Source organism: Mustelus asterias, chromosome 11 (genome assembly GCF_964213995.1).
Source record: "Mustelus asterias chromosome 11, sMusAst1.hap1.1, whole genome shotgun sequence".
Taxonomy (NCBI): domain Eukaryota; kingdom Metazoa; phylum Chordata; class Chondrichthyes; order Carcharhiniformes; family Triakidae; genus Mustelus; species Mustelus asterias.
This window is the reverse complement of record NC_135811.1, coordinates 23,458,648-23,478,187: the sequence shown is the minus strand read 5'-3', so window position 1 is coordinate 23,478,187 and position 19,540 is coordinate 23,458,648.

Genomic DNA, 19,540 nt, shown 5'->3' with positions numbered 1-19,540 from the left:
CCAATGCACATTTGGCTGCACCCCACATTCTACATTCCCTAAACTTGAGATTAATCCAAAGCTCTGCTACCTGTGTCCTTACTTTACACAAAATCCCATCACCCATACTTGCTGACTTGCACTGGCTTCCAGTTAAGTTAAACAATTTTAAAATTCTCATTATGAAGGCAAAAACGAAGGGTCAGCCAGACTCGAAACGTTGGCTTTATTCTCTCCCCACAGATGTTGTCAGACTTGCTGAGATTTTCTAGCAATTTCTGTTTGTGTTAAAATTCTCATTCTTGTTTTCAAATCCTTCCATGCCCCAGCCCCCGCATCTCTGTAAACCTTTCCAGCACAACAACTCTTAAGATATATGCATTCCTCTAATTCTGGCCTCTTAAGCCTCACTGATTAGAATTGCTTCCTCCATTGGCCCTAAGCTCTGCATTTCCCTCCCACCTCTCTGCCTGTCTACTTTGCCTTCTTTCTTTAATGTAGAGATGCCGGCATTGGACTGGGATGGGCACAGTAATAAGTCTCACAACACCAGGTTAAAGTCCAACAGCTTTATTTGGAATCGTGAGTTTTCGGAGAGCTGCTTCTTCATCAGGTGAGTGGACCACTCGCCTGCTGAAGGAGCAGCGCACCGAAAGCACGTGATTCCAAATAAACCTGTTGGACTTTAACCTGGTGTTGTGAGACTTATTACTGTTCTTTCTTTAAGATGCTTCTTCTGAACAATATTTTGGTTGCACCAATTGCCTCATGTGGTTTGATGTCAAATTTTGTTTTAATGTGTTTTGACATGCTTTTTAAAAGTATTTGTCGTCATTGTGTTGGTTGTTGCCAGAGAAACATTGTTTTGTCCAATGAATTACTTTGTTCTGTCCATAATTGTGAAAGGATATTGTATAAACGCATGGCTCCAATTAATTTCTTGATCTCTTCATTAACTTCTTTGTTTCCTTTCAACTCTGAATATTGTTTTGGCTTCCTTTCCTTTGGTGAAAAAGCTATTTTTAAGTGCATGGAAAAAAATCTATTCCCAGTTCATGATTCATCAGTATGATTCAAATTATCCAGCAGTTCAGATTGCCTGAGGATATGCAAACAGGCACATCTATTAATATTGTTTTAGTAATATAGTAAAATCACCATTTATAAATACAATTTACTTCCTTTGTTCTGAAAAACATTAACACGGTCTTGTCTAACACACGGCCTGCAGACCACTAGCCAGCCCACCAGGTTTGTCTATCTAGCCCACAGAACCGTGTTCAAAATGGCAGTAAGTGAAGTCAAATATTTGGCATGGAGCTGCTCCTCCAATCATAGGCCGATTCTCTCTCAAGTTTGCTGCTGTTAGGCTGATGCAGCAAATGGGGAAGAGAACCAGTCCTGGACTGGAGGAGCAGCTTCCATCAGTGCATCAGCACTGGTGAGTGTGCTGCAGAGGGGGTGGGGGGAAAGGAGTGACCGCTGAAAGGGGACAGTGGCTGCTAGGCAGGGGCAGGCAAGAGAACATGGCCCCCAGGTGGGAGGGGAAGCGTGGCTGTGGGTTAGGGGGGAGGGGGGAGACAGTGTAACAGCCAAACATGGAAGGGAAGAGTACGGCTGGGCAATGGAAAGTATGTGGCTCACTCCTGATCTCAAGGTTCGCACTCGCCCTCATCCCCACACACCAGCACACTCTCATCAACTTCCACAGTGAGTAAGCACCGAGTATGAGTGAGTCAGACAAATAAAATTTGACCATCTCACACTCTAGTAATCTTTATTAATTACTCATTTTAAAAATTTATCAATTTATTATTTTGGCATTGCTTTATTTATGCTCAGCAAGTTGTTTCCTTAATACCTCAATATTTTATTGAAATTCGTGTTAAATGTTACATTAAACCTTATCTTTCTGAAATTTGCTCATCGTCCCCTTGAGTGAAAAAAAACCTGAAATGTTGACCCTCGTCCAAATAGATTGGACAAGTCTGCACTAACATATCGATTGACAATTATTGTGAAAATTACTAGAAAAATTGTTACTTCAAAATGGTGCATCCTGACGAGACAATGTATTAACTTGTTGGGTGTTTCGTAGCCTATTTGAGACCAGACTGGTTGGAAGTATTGTTCAATCTTGTAATGATGTGGAATGGTTCCCAATAAAACTACACCAAGTGGGAAAGAGGCCTTCAGTGTGACTGTTTAGTGTGAATAATATTTCGGCTCTTCTGATAATACTACACCTCGTCAAAAGACCCGTGATTTTCTCCGTAGCTTGGATCAAGAGTCCTGAAGGCTGTGGTGCCTACTTGGTGCCAGGGTCAAGGATATCTCATCTGGGCCGCAGAGGAATTTGGAGGGGGGGGGAAATTCCAGTTGTCATGGTCCATGTAGGCATCAACAATATCGGTAGAATGAGGAAAAAGGTTCTGCAAAGGAAATATGAATAGCTAGGTGCTAAATTATAAAGCAGAACTGCAAAGATAATCTCTGGATTAGTATCTGAGTCATGACATCATTGGTCTAAAATTAAATAGATAAATGCGAGACTCAAAGTTTGGTTTGGAATAAAATTAAATGAGTTTACAGTGCAAATAGAGACAAAGGAATATGATTTGGTGGGGATGACTGAGATGTTTACAGGGAGACCAGGTCTGAGAGTTGAATATCTAAGGGTTTGCAATGTTTCAGAAGGGTACACAAAGGAAAAAGAGATTATGTAGCTTTCTTCATAAAGGAAGGGATCAGTGCTATAGTGAGAAATGATATTGGCACTGGAGATCAAGACGTGGAATCAGTCTGGGTAGAAATAAGAAATAGCAAGCGAAAGAAATCCCTGGTGGGAGTTGTATGTAGGTCCTCTAATAGTAGGGCACAGTATAAACCAGGAAATACTGGGGGCTTTAACAAAAGTTAAGCCAATAATTTTAATGTGCACATAGACTGGATTAATCAAATTTTCAAGGGTAGCCTCAAGGGAGAGTTCATAGAGTGTATTAGAGATTGTTTCTTGGAATATTGTGTTGTCAAACTAACCAAAGAGCAGGCTATATTGGATTTAGTACTGTGTAATGTGATGGGATTAATTAACAATCTTGTGGTAAAGGATCATTTAGGGAAGAGTGATCATTGCATGCTTGAATTTCAATTTCAGTTTGAGGGCAATAAACTTGAATCTCACACTAGTGTTCTGGTGTTGAAACCAAGATAATTACACAGGCATGAGGACAGATTTGGCACGAGTAGACTGGGCAGAAAGACTAAAAGGTAGGACAGTTGATGATCAGTGGCAGACATTTAAGAATGTTTTAAATTCCTCCCAACTAAAATATATTCCAGAGGAAGAAAGATTATAAGAGGAGGGAAAGGCTGAGCAAGGAGGTAAAGTTAACATCAACGGCAAAAAGCAAGGCATATATTGCAAAGGTTCATGGCAGGCTGGAAGATTGGGAACTTTTAACGACCAACTAAGATTTGCTAAAACAGTAATACAAAGCGCAATGGTAAATTATTAAAGAAATTTTATGCAAAATATAAAAACAGCAAAGGATTCTCTAAGTAAATAAGAAAAGGGTAGCTAAAGTCAACACTGGTCCCTCAGATGTCCAGACTGGGGAGTTAATAATAGGGAACGCAGAAATGGCAGAGACACTAAATCAATAATTTGCCTCAGTTTTCATGGTGGAGGACACGAGAACCATCCCAACAGTAACAGATAATGCAGAGATTGTTAAAAAAGATAGAACTCAAAACAATCGCCAGCAATAGGACAAAAGTACTAAGCAAAGTATTGTAAATAAAGGCAGACAAGTCCTGAGAGCATGATAGTCTACATCTTAGTCTTAAATGAAGTGGCAGCAGAGGTAGTGGAGGCATAGATTATAATATTCCAAAATTCCTTGGATTCTAGAAAGGTTCCAGTGGATTGGAAAAAGGCTAATAAAATGTCTCTGTTCAAAAAGGGAGGAAGGTAGGGGACTATAGACCAGTTAGTTTAACATCTATCATTGGGAAATTGTTGGAATTCATTATAATGGAAGTAATAACAGGACATTTGGAAAAGAAAAACACAATCCTTCAGAGTCAGTATGCTTTTCTGAAGAGTAAGTCTGATTTGACTAATTTGCTGGAGTTATTTTAGGAAGTAACAAGCAATGTGAATGATGAGGGTCCTCTCGATGTAGTGCATCTGGACTTCCAAAAGGCATTTGATAAAGTGCTGCATGAAAAGCAAATATGCAAGGTAAGATCCCACGGGGTTGGGGGCAATATATTAGCTTAGATCGAGGATTGGCTAGCCATCAGAAAATAGAGTGTGGGGATAAATAAATATTTTTCTGGTTGGCAAACTGTAAATAGTGATGTGGCACAGGGTTTGGTCCTCAGGCCCCAACTATGGACAATTTATCTCAATGACTTGGATGCAGAGATAGAATGTACAAGTTTGCATATGACATTAAAATAGGTGGGAAAGCAAGTTGCAATGAGGAAATGAAAAATTTAAAAATGGATATGGTTAGGTTAGGTTGGGTCAAAACTTGGCAGATGGAATTTAATGTGGATCAGTGCAAGGTTATCCATTTTGGTCAGAGGAAGAAAAAGACAACTTGGTATCTAAATGGAGGGTAATTTCTAAATTTGGGTGTCCTTGAGCATGAATCACAGAAGGTTAGTATGCAGGTGTAGCAGGTAATAAGAGGCAAATGGATTTTGACATTCATTGCAAATGGACTAGAGTATAACAGTAGGGAAGTACTGTATGGGGCTATGCTGAAACTGCATATAGATACAGTTTTTGTCCCCTTACTTGAGGAAGAAAGTAAATACATTGGGGGCTGTTCATAGAAGAGTCACTATGTTGATTCCAGGGATGAAGGATATCTTATAAAGAACAATACAGCACAGGAACAGGCCCTTCGGCCCTCCAAGCCCGTGCCGCTCCCTGGTCCAAACTAGACCATTCTTTTGTATCCCTCCATTCCCACTCTGTTCATATGGCTATCTAGATAAGTCTTAAATGTTCTCGGTGTGTCCGCCTCCACCACCTTGCCTGGCAGTGTATTCCAGGCCCCCACCACCCTCTGTGTAAAATATGTCCTTCTGATATCTGTGTTAAACCTCCCCCCCTTCACCTTGAACCTATGACCCCTCGTGAACATCACCACCGACCCGGGGAAAAGCTTCCCACCGTTCACCCTATCTATGCCTTTCATAATTTTATACATCTCTATTAAGTCTCCCCTCATCCTCCGTCTTTCCAGGGAGAACAACCCCAGTTTACCCAATCTCTCCTCATAACTAAGCCCCTCCATACCAGGCAACATCCTGGTAAACCTCCTCTGTACTCTCTCCAAAGCCTCCACGTCCTTCTGGTAGTGTGGCGACCAGAACTGGACGCAGTATTCCAAATGCGGCTGAACAAACGTTCTATACATCTGCAACATCAGACCCCAACTTTTATACTCTATGCCCCGTCCTATAAAGGCAAGCGTGCCATATGCCTTCTTCACCACCTTCTCCACCTGTGACGTCACCTTCAAGGATCTGTGGACTTGCACACCCAGGTCCCTCTGCGTATCTGCACCCTTTATGGTTCTGCCATTTATCGTATAGCTCCTCCCTACATTATTTCTACCAAAATGCATCACTTCGCATTTATCAGGATTGAACTCCATCTGCCATTTCTTTGCCCAAATTTCCAGCCTACCTATATCCTTCTGTAGCTTCTGACAATGCTCCTCACTATCTGCAAGTCCTGCCAATTTTGTGTCGTCCGCAAACTTACTGATCACCCCAGTTACACCTTCTTCCAGATCGTTTATATAAATCACAAACAGCAGAGGTCCCAATACAGAGCCCTGCGGAACACCACTAGTCACAGGCCTCCAGCCGGAAAAAGACCCTTCCACTACCACCCTCTGTCTTCTGTGACCAAGCCAGTTCTCCACCCATCTAGCCACCTCCCCCTTTATCCCATGAGATCCAACCTTTTGCACCAGCCTACCATGAGGGACTTTGTCAAACGCTTTACTAAATTCCATATAGACGACATTCACGGCCCTTCCCTCGTCAACCATTCTGGTCACTTCTTCAAAAAACTCCACCAGGTTAGTGAGGCATGACCTCCCTCTCACAAAACCATGCTGACTATCGTTAATGAGTTTATTCCTTTCTAAATGCGCATACATCCTATCTCTAAGAATCATAGAAGAAATCATAGAAACCCTACAGTGCAGAAGGAGGCCACTCGGCCCATCGAGTCTGCACCGACCACAATCCCACCCAGGCCCTACCCCCACATATTTACCCGCTAATCCCTCTAACCTACGCATCCCAGGACTCTAAGGGGCAATTTTTTTAACCTGGCCAATCAACCTAACCCGCACATCTTTGAACTGTGGGAGGAAACCGGAGCACCCGGAGGAAACCCACGCAGACACGAGGAGAATGTGCAAACTCCACACAGACAGTGACCCGAGCCGGGAATCGAACCCGGGACCCTGGAGCTGTGAAGCAGCAGTGCTAACCACTGTGCTACCGTGCCGCCCTTCTTCTCCAACAACTTCCCCACCACAGACGTCAAGCTCACCGGCCGATAATTACCCGGGTAATCCTTCCTATCCTTCTTAAATAACGGGACCACATTAGCTATCCTCCAATCCTCTGGGATCTCACCTGCGTCTAGTGACGAGACAAAGATTTGCGTCAGAGGCCCAGCGATTTCATCTCTCGTCTCCCTGAGCAGCCTTGGATAGATTCCATCAGGCCCTGGGGATTTGTCAGTCTTTATATTCTCTAACAAACCTAACACTTGCTCCCTTGAAATGGAGATTTTCTCCAACGGTTCAACATTCCCCTCCGAGACACTCCCAGTCAACACATCCCTCTCCTTTGTGAATACCGATGCAAAGTATTCATTTAGGATCTCCCCTACTTCTTTGGGCTCCAAGCATAATTCCCCACTTTTGTCCCTTTAGTCACAGTAGTTTAGAAGAATTAGAGGAGATCTAATTGAGCTTTTCAGTATCCTAAAGGGGATTGACAGGGTAGATGTAGAGTGGATGTTTCCCCTTGTTGGACAGTATAGAATGAGAGTCCATTGTTTTAGGCTAATGGATGGCATATTTAAAACAGAAATGAGGAGGAATTACTTCACTCAAAGGGTTGTGAATCTGTGGAATACTCTACTCCAGAATGTAATGGATGCAAGAACACTAAACAAATTTGAGGTAGTGAGATGAAGGGTTATGGGGAACGGGCAGGAAGGTGGAGATGAGGCCAAGACGAGATCAGCCATGGTCGTATTGAACGATAGAGCAATCTCTGAATTGCCTGCTCCTGCTCCTAGTTCTTATGTTCTTTATCACTCTTCATATAATGCTGGCTGACTGAAAAGGTAGACTCAAAACTTTTGACTTTGCTCACGTCAATTACTCTTTCGGCTGCGCACTCATATTCATAGTCATGATAAATCCAGATGTTTCCTTCCCGCGGTATGTTGCCGGGAATCCATGAGTGACTCACAAACCAGCTGTTACTGAAAATTATTCAAATCATGTTTTGTTAAGTGTTCCTGACTTCCTTTTTGAGGTGCTTAACAGTTGATACCGATCAAAAATATCAGAAGAAATTATTTTAAAAGCTTATCTTCCTGGTTAAGTAAAGCATGCCACTTCACATGTTATGGCACCCTCAAGATATACTAAAACAAACTGTTTTCTCGGGATTCAAATGTTTTTCTCCATGTACCTAAAAACTCAATGAGTTTCATCTTTTATGATGCAGAGATATTTTGTCATTTAATCTCTCCCACCCTCTGCCCTATGCCGGACTTTCCCTTTTGTTGTTCCTCCCCTCCCACCTTGCAACTGCATAAAACTCACTCCACCTTCCTTCAGTTCTGAAGAAGAGTCATTTTCAACTCGATGTTAAGTGTTTCTCTCTCCATAGATGCTGCCAGACCCGCTGAGTACTTGTAACACTTTGGTTTTATTACCATCACACACTGCACTCTGCATTTAAAATATGTTAAACTCAGAATGGATACAACACATGAGAATATTCAGTCTTTTTATGTCCATGCCAGCACTCAACAACCTAGATAGTCTACTCTCCTGCACTTTCCCTGTAGTCTTATAAATGCTCTCTTCACTTTTTCTCATCCAATTTATTTTTGAAAACCACAATTGAATCTGCCTCCACCACACTATCCGGCAGCACATTCCAGATCCTACTTGCTGTGTGTCCTTAAAAAATAAAGTTTTTCCTCATGTTGCCAGTAGCTCTTTTGCTGATCACCTTACATTGTTATCCTCTAGTTCTTGACTTTTATACCAGTAGGAGCTGTTTCTCTCTCTACCTGTTTACATTCTTTGTGAATTTGAACACTTCTAATCAAATCTTTTCTGAACTGTTTTTGAGAACATCTCCTCAAATCTATCGACACAACTGAAGTCCCTAATCCTGAGAACCATTTTCATAGTTATTATCTGCACCCTCTTCTAAGTCTTCACATCTTTCCTAAAGTGCAGTCCCCAGCAATGGGCACAAGACTTCTACTGAGGCCAAACCAGTGTTTTATCAATATTTAACGCAAGTAATTTGCTTTTGTACTTTAAAGCCCAGGATCCTGTAAGCCTTTTGAGGCACTTTCTCAACCTGCCTTGCCATCTTCAATGATTTGTGCACCTGGACTCCAGGTCTCTCAGTTCTTGCACTATTTCTAGCACTGTACCTTCTTCCAAGTCTGAAACCAACCATTCACCACTGTCCTCCTTGCCATTCGGGCACTTTTCCTTCTCTTCCATGGGCTTTACCTTTGCTGACAGGTTTACGCTGTGACATTTTAAGAAATACCTTTTGGAAGTCCACGTGCACTACATCAACTTTTATCTTGATCAGTTAAATGAAATTTGCCTTCAAAACACTTGTGTTGCCTTTCCTTAATTTATCCACAAATGTCCAAGTGATAATTTTGTTCCATATATTGTTTCTATAGGCTTTCCCACCGCCAAGGTTAAACTGGCTGGCATGGGTTCATCCCCATACTCACTTGTTTTGAAAAAGAATGCAATTCCCAAGGCTCTCTGACAGCAACACCAGCACCCCTCCCCACTGTTGCATTGACCTGAAATCTTAACTCTGTTTTTCTCTCCACAAATATTGGCTGATCTGCTGAACGTTTCCAACATTTTGTTTTTATTCCCCTTATGTTTATCTGCTTTAAGTTGCACAACCATCCATCTCTTCTCAAAAACTCAACACAGTTTATATTGAATTCAAACAGCTTAATTTGCCAATGGAAATTGAGCACTGCATTGCTAATTTTACCTGCTGATTTAAGTAGCTTCTGTTTGTTGTCACATATTTTGTAGTTTGACCTGAAATATATAAGACATCGTGGTGTTTTTTCCCATATATTAAGCAGATCAGCATTGTGAACAGCTGTTTGTGATATAGCCTGATGATAAAGAAAGAAATTAGTTCTCATGTGCAGCATTGCCACTATAACACACAAGGTTAAGCTTTGGATGAACAGATTCTGCCCACTCAGCTACTCAGTTCCCAGATATTTCTCTACATCCCTGTATGTTTTGAACATTGTGTGCTTTGAATAGCCTTTCTCACTCTGGATACACAAAAATATTTTCGTTAATTGCAAATTACAGGGGTCATTTTTAGCCCACATTCACTCTCAGAGAGAACAGCGATGCAAGATGAAAACCCGGAGAGAATTGGGAAATGTGATTCCCTCTGGAGAGATTGCGTTCTGCCATTTTTTTGTCCCCATCCCTCGCCAATGACGAGAACCTCACTTTAATGTGTTTGCATAAATTTTAATATAATTATTAGGCACACCACCATATTTTCAAACCTCATCGGCATGCAATTCCCCGGGCTCACTGACAGCACAGACGTGAACCCGTCGTGGGGATTCCTCCAGGGACGTAAAGGTGAGTATAACCCCCGGGTGAGAGGTACAGGCCTTGGCACTGCCAGGTTGGACCCTAGTGGGGGTCTCATTTGGGTGGTCATGTATGTGTAATATGGGGAAGAGAGAGCATAGAGTGAAGAGAGGAAATGCTGGTGATGATCAGGAATTGGGTTGGGGGGGGGAGAGTGGTTGGAAGAGAGGGAGATGGCGGCAATGACTGTTTGGGATGGGGGGGGATGGTTATTTTTTGTGCCCCGATCTCTGTGGAGCTTGGCTTTGCTGGTTACTCAAAATGATGGCATGAGATTCCACCCACCCCCCCCCCCCCCCCCCCGCCCCCAACCACCTGCTCCGCCCCCGCTTTTGTTTGACAAAATGTCATAGGATCTGAAGAGAGAACCTGCCTGTTGCTCTTGAGAGAAACAATCCCATCAGATCCTGACACTTGGCCATTATTTTGGTAAGATTCCGCCCTGTATTGCTTAAATGGGAAAGTATCTAAATGTAAACTTTTAACACTGGCTTGAAATAATTAAAAGCTTATCATTTTTCAGAATAAACTGTATTACTGTTGAATTCCTGCACGGCACTTCAGTTTCGAATGATGCTGATGCCTACACTAGTTCAAATCAGTTTTTCACTATGATTCAACATGTTATTTTGCAATTACCATAGATTTTGCCATAGAACACTCAATGCCAGAGACAAGAAACAAAACGCAACCGAGAGGTAAGTGAAAGGGAAATGAAGGAGGGTAACATCAGTGTAGTTGGGAAAATGCTGGAATCCATCATTAAAGAAGAAGTAGCAGGCCATCTGGATAGGAATGGTTCAATCAAGCAGACGCAGCATGGATTCATGAGAGGAAAGTCATGTTTGACGGACTTACTGGATTTTTATGAAGGTGTGACTAGTGCGGTTGACGGAGGGGAACCGGTAGATGTGGTGTTTTTGGATTTCCAAAAGGCATTCGATAAGGTGCCTCACAAAAGGTTGCTGCAGAAGATTGGGGCACACGGAGTTGGGGGTAGGGTGTTAGCATGGATTGGGGATTGGCTATCCGACAGGAAGCAGAGAGTTGGAATAAATGGGTGCTCTTCTGGATGGCAGATGGTGACTAGTGGCATGCCGCAGGGATCGGTACTGGGGCCTCAACTGTTTACTATTTACATAGATGATCTGGAGGAGGGGACTGAGTGTAGGGTAACAAAGTTTGCTGACGACACGAAGATAAGTGGGAAAGTGAATTGCATGGAGGAAGCGGAAGGTCTTCAGAGAGATTTGAATAGGCTGCGAGTGGGTGAGGATCTGGTAGACGGAGTATAACGTTGGCAAATGCGAGGTTATTCATTTGGAAGAAATAATAGCAAATTGGATTATTATTTAAATGGAAAAAAATTACAACATGCTACTGTGCAAAGGGACCTGGGGGTCCTTGTGCATGAGTCGCAAAAACTCAGTCTGCAAGTACAACAGGTGATCAAGAAGGCAAATGGGATGTTGGCATTTATCGCGAGGGGGATAGAATATAAAAGCAGAGAAGTCTGTACAAGGCATTGGTGAGGCCGCAGCTGGAATACTGTGTGCAGTTTTGGTCCCCTTACTTGCGAAAGGATATATTGGCCTTGGAGGGAGTGCAGAGAAGGTTCACCAGGTTGATACCGGAGATGAGGGGTGTAGATTATGAGGAGAGATTGAGCAGATTAGGTTTGTACTCGTTGGAGTTTAGAAGGCTGAGGGGTGATCTTATAGAGGCATATAAGATAATGAAGGGGCTGGATAGGGTAGAGGTGGAGAGATTCTTTCCACTTAGAAAGGAAACCAGAACTAGAGGGCACAGCCTCAAAATAAAGGGGAGTCAGTTTAGGACAGAGTTGAGGAGGAACTTCTTCTCTCAGAGGGTGGTGAATCTTTGGAATTCTCTGCCCACTGAAGTGGTGGAGGCTACCTCGTTGAATATGTTTAAGTCACGGATAGATGGATTTCTGATCGGTAGGGGAATTAAGGGTTATGGGGAGCAGGCGGGTAAGTGGAACTGATCCACTTCAGATCAGCCATGATCTTATTGAATGGCGGGGCAAGCTCGAGGGGCTAGATGGCCTACTCCTATTTCTTATGTTCTTATGTTCTAGGAGTCCATAGTTCACAACTGAAATATTCTAAACATATTCTTGATATGTTTGAAAGCATCGTAAGCGGGAAAATCCAGTGCTAACTTAAGCAGGCTATAAAATAAGTTTGTGCGATGTTCTTTTCAGCAAATGCAGGATCAGTTCTTAGTAGATATTTTATCAAAATCACCAGGAACATCCTACATGACTGAAAGGTCACTGGCCAATACTAGCAGCCGATAAAGATCGGCTAGATACCCTCTTCGGGTTGCCTGAAGGCATTTGTTATTTCTAGATGAAGCAATATTGGGCACAATATCACCAGCTCGCCGTCAACCAGCTCGTCGTCAACCAAGCTGACCTTTAGCTGTACTTCAAGTGGGACAATTATAAATGATGGGCACTGGTTGGCATGATTTCATTTGATTTATTATTGTCACATATATTGGGATACAGCGAAAAGTATTGTTTCTTGTGAGTTATACGGACAAAGCATACCGCTCATAAAATACATAGGGGAGAAGAAAAGGAGAGGGTGCAAAATGTAAAAGAGTTGGAGTACGGTTTTAAGAGCATGGAACGAGTGTTAAAGATAGAATCAGAGGGTATGCTGGGGGCAGTTCACAAGAAGTCACCTCACTCCGGCACCATCTTGTAATCAATTGATTCATTGATCTGGGTGCTGGTGCCTGATCTAAAAGGGGTGATGGAATATCCAAAGGAAAGGACCACCTGGCTATAAAGATTTTCGGCAGATTTTACTTTGTGGAAGCCTATCAGGACAGTTTTGCTTGTGAACCTGGCACGAGCTGAGGATGAAAAGGTGAAAGGAGTTCAGGAAATTATGAATTAGGTTTAGGAGCAACTCTTGAGGATGGCTAGTCCTCAGTCACATGGTAAAATAAGGAAGGGTAGAAAGATTAGGGGCAGCACAGTGGTTAGCACTGCTGCTAGGGACCCAGGTTCAAATCCTGGCTTGGGTCACTGTCTGTGTGGAGTTTGCACATTCTCCACGTGTCTACGGGTGCTCCGGTTTCCTCCCACACTCCAAAGATGTGCGGGATAGGCTGATTGGACATGCTAAATTAGTGTCCCGAGATGCGTAGGTTAGAGGGATTAGCGGGGTAAATGTGTGGGAAGATGGGGATAGGGCCTGGGTGGGATTGTTATCGGTGCAGACTCGATGGGCTGAATGGCCTCCTTCTGCACTGTAGGGTTTCTATGATTCTATTAAAAAGCTCAACACAAAAAAGATGGTGTCAGAAAAAGGCTTCTACTTTGTGAAACATGGGCACCAGCTTTGGGCAAAGGAGAAGCTATTTTAGAAAGACGGACTACAGGCAAGGAGCCAATGCACAGGCATAAATAAAACCAAGAAGTAAGAAGAGACAAAGAAAGTCAAAGAGTAGATAAGGTGAGTTAGATGAGGTAAAAGAACTAAAGTATTCAGCAGAATAACATTCAGATGGAGCAAAGGGAGTAGAAGGTGAAAACATAAAGCGGGAAAAAGATGGCAAAGGAACAAAGTTTATTCGCTTTCAAAAATGGACGAAGTAACTTTAAATTAAAAAAATCAAGTCATAGGTTGCAATGCTCAGTGCGCAAAATAGCTGAGGTGAAATAAAGCCAATTATGTAACAGGAAAATACAAATTGCATATCAGAAACTTGGCTGTAAACTGGGTAGAGGTGGAAAATGATCAGACCCCCTGCTCCTCTTCGGGTTGCCTGAAGGCATTTGTTATTTCTAGATGAAGCAATATTGGGCACAATATCACCAGCTCGCCGTGCCCATCGATCAACACGGTGAGCCGGGAGGATAGCGTGAGAGGTTAAAAATCTGATTTGCGTGGCTATGTTCTACTGACGAGAACGGCTTCATGCCAAGAAAGGTCGTGAAGCTCATCACCATAAGATTGCCTGGATCTCCGTATCATTAGAGAGTCCAGCATGCCTGCTTCCACCTCCTAGATGCTTCCCTCCCTTCGCTGGTAAGAATCACTACTGCTCTGCAGTCGCAGAAACCAGGCACCATGGCCACATCGGGGGATCAGAATTGATTTGAAGCCCCCAAGTGGCCAGGGGCATGGCCCAGTTGGGAACCAAGTGCCAAAGAGGTGGGGCTTGAGTGTGGGTGGGGATGAAGTGAAGGGTGGTGATAAATATATCCATGATCGGTGGGGGGGGGAGCTACGCAGGAGAGTTTGTGCAGAGGGGGGTCGCGGAGGGGATCATGATGTGGGGGGGGGCATATCAGGAGCATGCCAGGGGACCCATCGGGAGGACCCTGATGCCTCAATGCTGGCAGTGTGGGGAGGTGACTTTTCTGCCAAAGATGGAGCGGGTCAGATGCCCATGGAGGGGGAGTGGGGGGGGGGGGGGGGGGGGGGGTGGCTTCCAGTTCACCAGCAAATCAGGGCGTCCTACAAAATGGCGCCCAGGTGCTCTGATGCCGACATCATCAGTGTGTGTGGGCTCCACCCCCACACCCCCCTTGACCTGCGCAAAGCTCCCAGCTGTCCAAAAGATGGACAGAGTGCCGGAGGATTGCAGTGCTGGGCTTGCTTAAAATACTGGTGCGGAGGACTCCCGTTTTCTTGCCGTTAAGACGCTGGGCGTGATCTTACCTGGTGTTCACGCCACGCACCCACTGCAGCGAGATTGGAGAATTTGGCGGCCAGCTGAATCTCCGTTCACTGCAGCGGGATGAGAAAATCCTGCTGACATGAACAGCGATAAGATTCCAGCCACAGAATCTTTTTGGAAAAGTTCCGCCCCTTATTTTCAGACCTCCTTCACTGACAGCACGGAGCAGAAAGGCTCACCTCGGTTATCTTGCTCAAGCCTTTAAAATTTGACTTCACCTCACAACTTCCTGATTGAGTGAATAACCGCTGAACCAAGACTGATACACAGGGAGAAAGCACTGAGGCTTAATGCACTGAATATAGCAGCCACACCAAACACTATCTGGTGCATTTATATAAAAAAATAGAGAAAATGCTGAAAACAGTCAGCAGATAATGGAAACATTCTGAAATGAACCTCTATGGTTAAACCCAGTTAGTTCACTTATTATTGACTATAAAAGTGAATCTAGGGCCTGTTTGTATAATTTGGTATTTTCGATGTTATCAGGGATAGAGGAGATGAGATTGCATTTCATATCAGTTCTGCTTAGTTTGGAATTTTAAGTGAAATAAAACCAGCTTCTTGGTTCCCAGCTGGCTTCTTCTCACTCCTATCTCCTGATAAATATTCGAGTAACGGATGTGTGAGATTATAGAATGTATCATGGGTTTCATTATGATGATCCCAAAGACGTGTTGTCTAACTGGCTAATTAGTCAGTAAAGTTTGCCTCCTGATTAAAAGGGATGTCGGCTGCCTTATTCGAGAAACCAGTGACACTTCCTGAAGATGATATCTAGTGCAGACCCCAAATTTATCATCTCTTTTCACATCCTCATCGTGTTCCCAAGTGCTGCATAGTTAGCGTCATCCTTGTTGTAATATAATCACTTGAGTTTTGTCAGGAGTTGTGAGAGTCCCTTTCAGTGTTTCATTTAGATTTGAAGTTGTACCCTGGAAGTAAAGGAATGAGTGACTAAGACAAGCGATGAGTTAAAACAAAATTTTATTGAATTATGAATAATTCAATGACAATTATAATTGATAATATATTTAAGTAAAAAGGAAGAAAGATTAAAATTAAAAGGAGAATGCATTCTGCATCTATCTAACGAAAAGACAGACAGATCTTGGAATCATAGAATCCCAAGAGTGCAGAAGGAGGCCATTCGGCCCATCGAGTCTGCACTGACTCTCCAACAGAGCATCTTACCCAGGCTCTCCCCCCACCCAGACAGATGTTTGTTTAAACACAGGCAATAACCCCAATTTGGTCTGTCCCATTGTTCCCCAGATTGGTACATACATTACTGTCCCCCCCATTACCATGTCACTGAGTAATGTCACGGGTGATTGCTGCAGTCAGTCTCTCTATTCCTGGCCCCTCCTCCTGTCTTCAGTCATGACTATTCTGCTACTATTAGAATCTCCACAGTGCAGAAAGGGGCCATTCGGCCCATCGAGTCTGCACCGACCACAATCCCACCCAGGCCCTACTCCCACATCCCTACACATTTATCCGCTAATCCCTCTAACCTACACATCTCAGGACTCTAACCTACGCATCTCAGGACACTAAGGGGCAATTTTAGCATGGCCAATCAACCTAACCCGCACATCTTTGGACTGTAGGGAGGAAACTGGAGCACCCGGAAGAAACCCACGCAGACACGAGGAGAATGTGCAAACTCAACACAGACAGTGACCCGAGCCGAGAATCGAACTTCGGTCCCTGGAGCTGTAAAGCAGCAGTGCTAACCACTGTGCTACCGTGCCGCCCCCAGTAGTATTAGTCTACTACTATTCCACTCGTCACCAAAACAACATCCCTTTTAAGTCAAATTCTTAGCTTAATTCCAGCCTTTCAAAGCCTGAAACAGCCTTATCAGTGTTTCTCACAGGGACTGCAATACCATGTGAACTTTGCAATATCCAAGTTGTTTACACAGCCCTTGATGGTGTCTTCACATCTACCATCAGTCAGGCATTATGGCCATTAATCAAACTTAATTTTCTGATGACCACGCCAGATACTCAGCGACTTGGGTCCAAGGGTCACAGAATGCCATGGAACAGTACTTCTGAATATATATATATATATATATATAAACTTATTTTAGCTTGAAAAGTGGGATAATAAATAGTCCAAACACCAGCTGCATGGGATTTCAGCTGAAAAATAAGGGCTGGATAAACAGATCGTCACTGATTATTATTGATTAATTAATCAAAGCACATGATGCGTTAAGATCAATGTCGACCGAGTAAGAAAATACAAAATAACTTTGTGTTCTTTATCAACTTAAACTCAAGCATAGCAGAAATAAAATGCCAAATATGGAATTACAAAAATCAGTGGCTGGAGACCTCAGGCCTACAATTTGTGGGAAAACACAGCAGTGAATTTAAATCAGCAAAGTTCCACAAGTGGTGGCAAAGTGAAGAATGGGTTACTTTACAAATAGCAGGGGTTGAAATGGAAAGTTGCTCAGGACATGTGGAGGACAATTAGACCAACCGATCAGCTTCATCTTCACCTTCAGATTTTTCTGTTGTCTTCTTCCAGGCTATTTTCTCATTTTCTGTGCAAAAACTGTGGCAGACGCAGCAAGAAACAATCTGAAATGTTTGCTGGGCCATACTGTAAAAAATGTCCAAGCAATGGAATGGTCATTTCAGACCACTGAAGGCCTGTTTCCATTCTGTGGATCATATCCCACCTCTCCTAAGCATTTGTACCCTGACTGCCACACAAGTGCTGTCAGAAGCATCTGAGTGCATTTTGATCTTGTCGCTTCCTGCAACTTTGATTGCCGCAGAACAGAAGTTGTGCTGAATTCAGCGATGACTTTCTTAGGAAATCAAGCTTGTCGCTAACAGATTTCTCCAGACCGCTACAGTTAAGAGAGAGAGCCCTGTAGACACATATCAATGTGATAACTTGTCACAATGCAGTCAGAGCTGGCATATGACCTCCACCTGCATCTCAGCCTGAAAATAGAGACTACTTGTAACTCAGAAATAATGAGTTCTCTTCACTAAAGCTGCAGAACAAGTGCCAAAAACACAAGTCCAGCTTTAAGTTGCTGCTCAAAGATTCAAACAAGATTCGATAAAATATTTTATGAAATAAAGTCAAAAAAGTACAGTAATCACACCAATTAGTGAAAGGTACGGGCCTCCCTGGCAGTGCCCGTTATAATGTGGAGATGCCGGCGTTGGACTGGGGTAAGCACAGTAAGAAGTCTCACAACACCAGGTTAAAGTCCAACAGGTTTATTTGGTAGCAAATACCATAAGCTTTCGGAGCACAGCTCCTTCGTCAGATGGAGTGGTTATCTGTTCGCAAACAGTGCAAACAGACACAGAAATCAAATTACAGAATACTGATTAGAATGCAAATCTCGACAGCCAGCCAGGTCTTAAATGTACAGACAATGTGGGTGGAGGGAGCATTCAACACAGGTTAAAGAGATGTGTATTGTCTCCGGACAGAACAGCTAGTGAAATTCTGCAAGCCCAGGAGGCAAGCTGTGGGGGTTACTGATAATGTGACATAAATCCAACATCCCGGTTTAGGCCGTCCTCATGTGTGCGGAACTTGGCTATCAGTTTCTGCTCAGCGACTCTGCGCCGTCGTGTGTCGTGAAGGCCGCCTTGGAGAACGCTTACCTGAAGATCCAAGGCTGAATGCCCGTGACTGCTGAAGTGCTCCCCCACAGGAAGAGAACAGTCTTGCCTGGTGATTGTCGAGCGGTGTTCATTCATCCGTTGTCGTAGCGTCTGCATGGTTTCCCCAATGTACCATGCCTCGGGACATCCTTTCCTGCAGCATATCAGGTAGACAACGCTGGCCGAGTTGCAAGAGTAGGTACCGTGTACCTGGTAGATGGTGTTCTCACGTGAGATGATGGCATCCGTGTCGATGATCCGGCACGTCTTGCAGAGGTTGCTGTGGCAGGGTTGTGTGGTGTCGTGGTCACTGTTCTCCTGAAGGCTGGGTAGTTTGCTGCAGACAATGGTCTGTTTGAGGTTGTGCGGTTGTTTGAAGGCAAGAAGTGGGGGTGTGGGGATGGCCTTGGCGAGATGTTCGTCTTCATCAATGACATGTTGAAGGCTCCGGGGAAGTACTGGACGACGAAGGGTACTCTGTCCACCGTGTCCCGTGTTTGTCTTCTGAGGAGGTCAGTGCGGTTTTTCGCTGTGGCGCGTTGGAACTGTTGATCGATGAGTCGAGCGCCATATCCTGTTCTTATGAGGGCATCTTTCAGCATCTGGAGGTGTCTGTTGCGATCCTCCTCATCCGAGCAGATCCTGTGTATTCGGAGGGCTTGTCCGTAGGGGATGGCTTCTTTTACGTGTTTAGGGTGGAAGCTGGAGAAGTGGAGCATCGTGAGGTTATCCGTGGGCTTGCGGTACAGTGAGGTGCTGAGGTGACCGTCCTTAATGGAGATGCGTGTGTCCAAGAATGCAACCGATTCCGGAGAGTAGTCCATGGTGAGTCTGATGGTGGGATGGAACTTGTTGATATCATCATATAGTTGTTTCAGTGATTGCTCACCATGACTCCAAAGGAAGAAAATGTCATCGATGTATCTAGTGTATAGCATCGGTTGACGGTCCTGTGCGGTGAAGAAGTCTTGTTCGAACCTGTGCATGAAGATGTTGGCATATTGAGGTGCGAATTTTGTCCCCATGGCTGTTCCGTGTGTCTGGATGAAGAACTGGTTGTTGAAGGTGAAGATATTATGGTCCAGGATGAAGCGGATGAGTTGTAAAATTGCATCTGGAAACTGGCAGTTGACGGCATTGAGTACTGAGGCCGTTGCAGCAATGCCGTTGCAGCAATGCAGCAATGCAATGCAGCAGTGCCCGTTATACGCA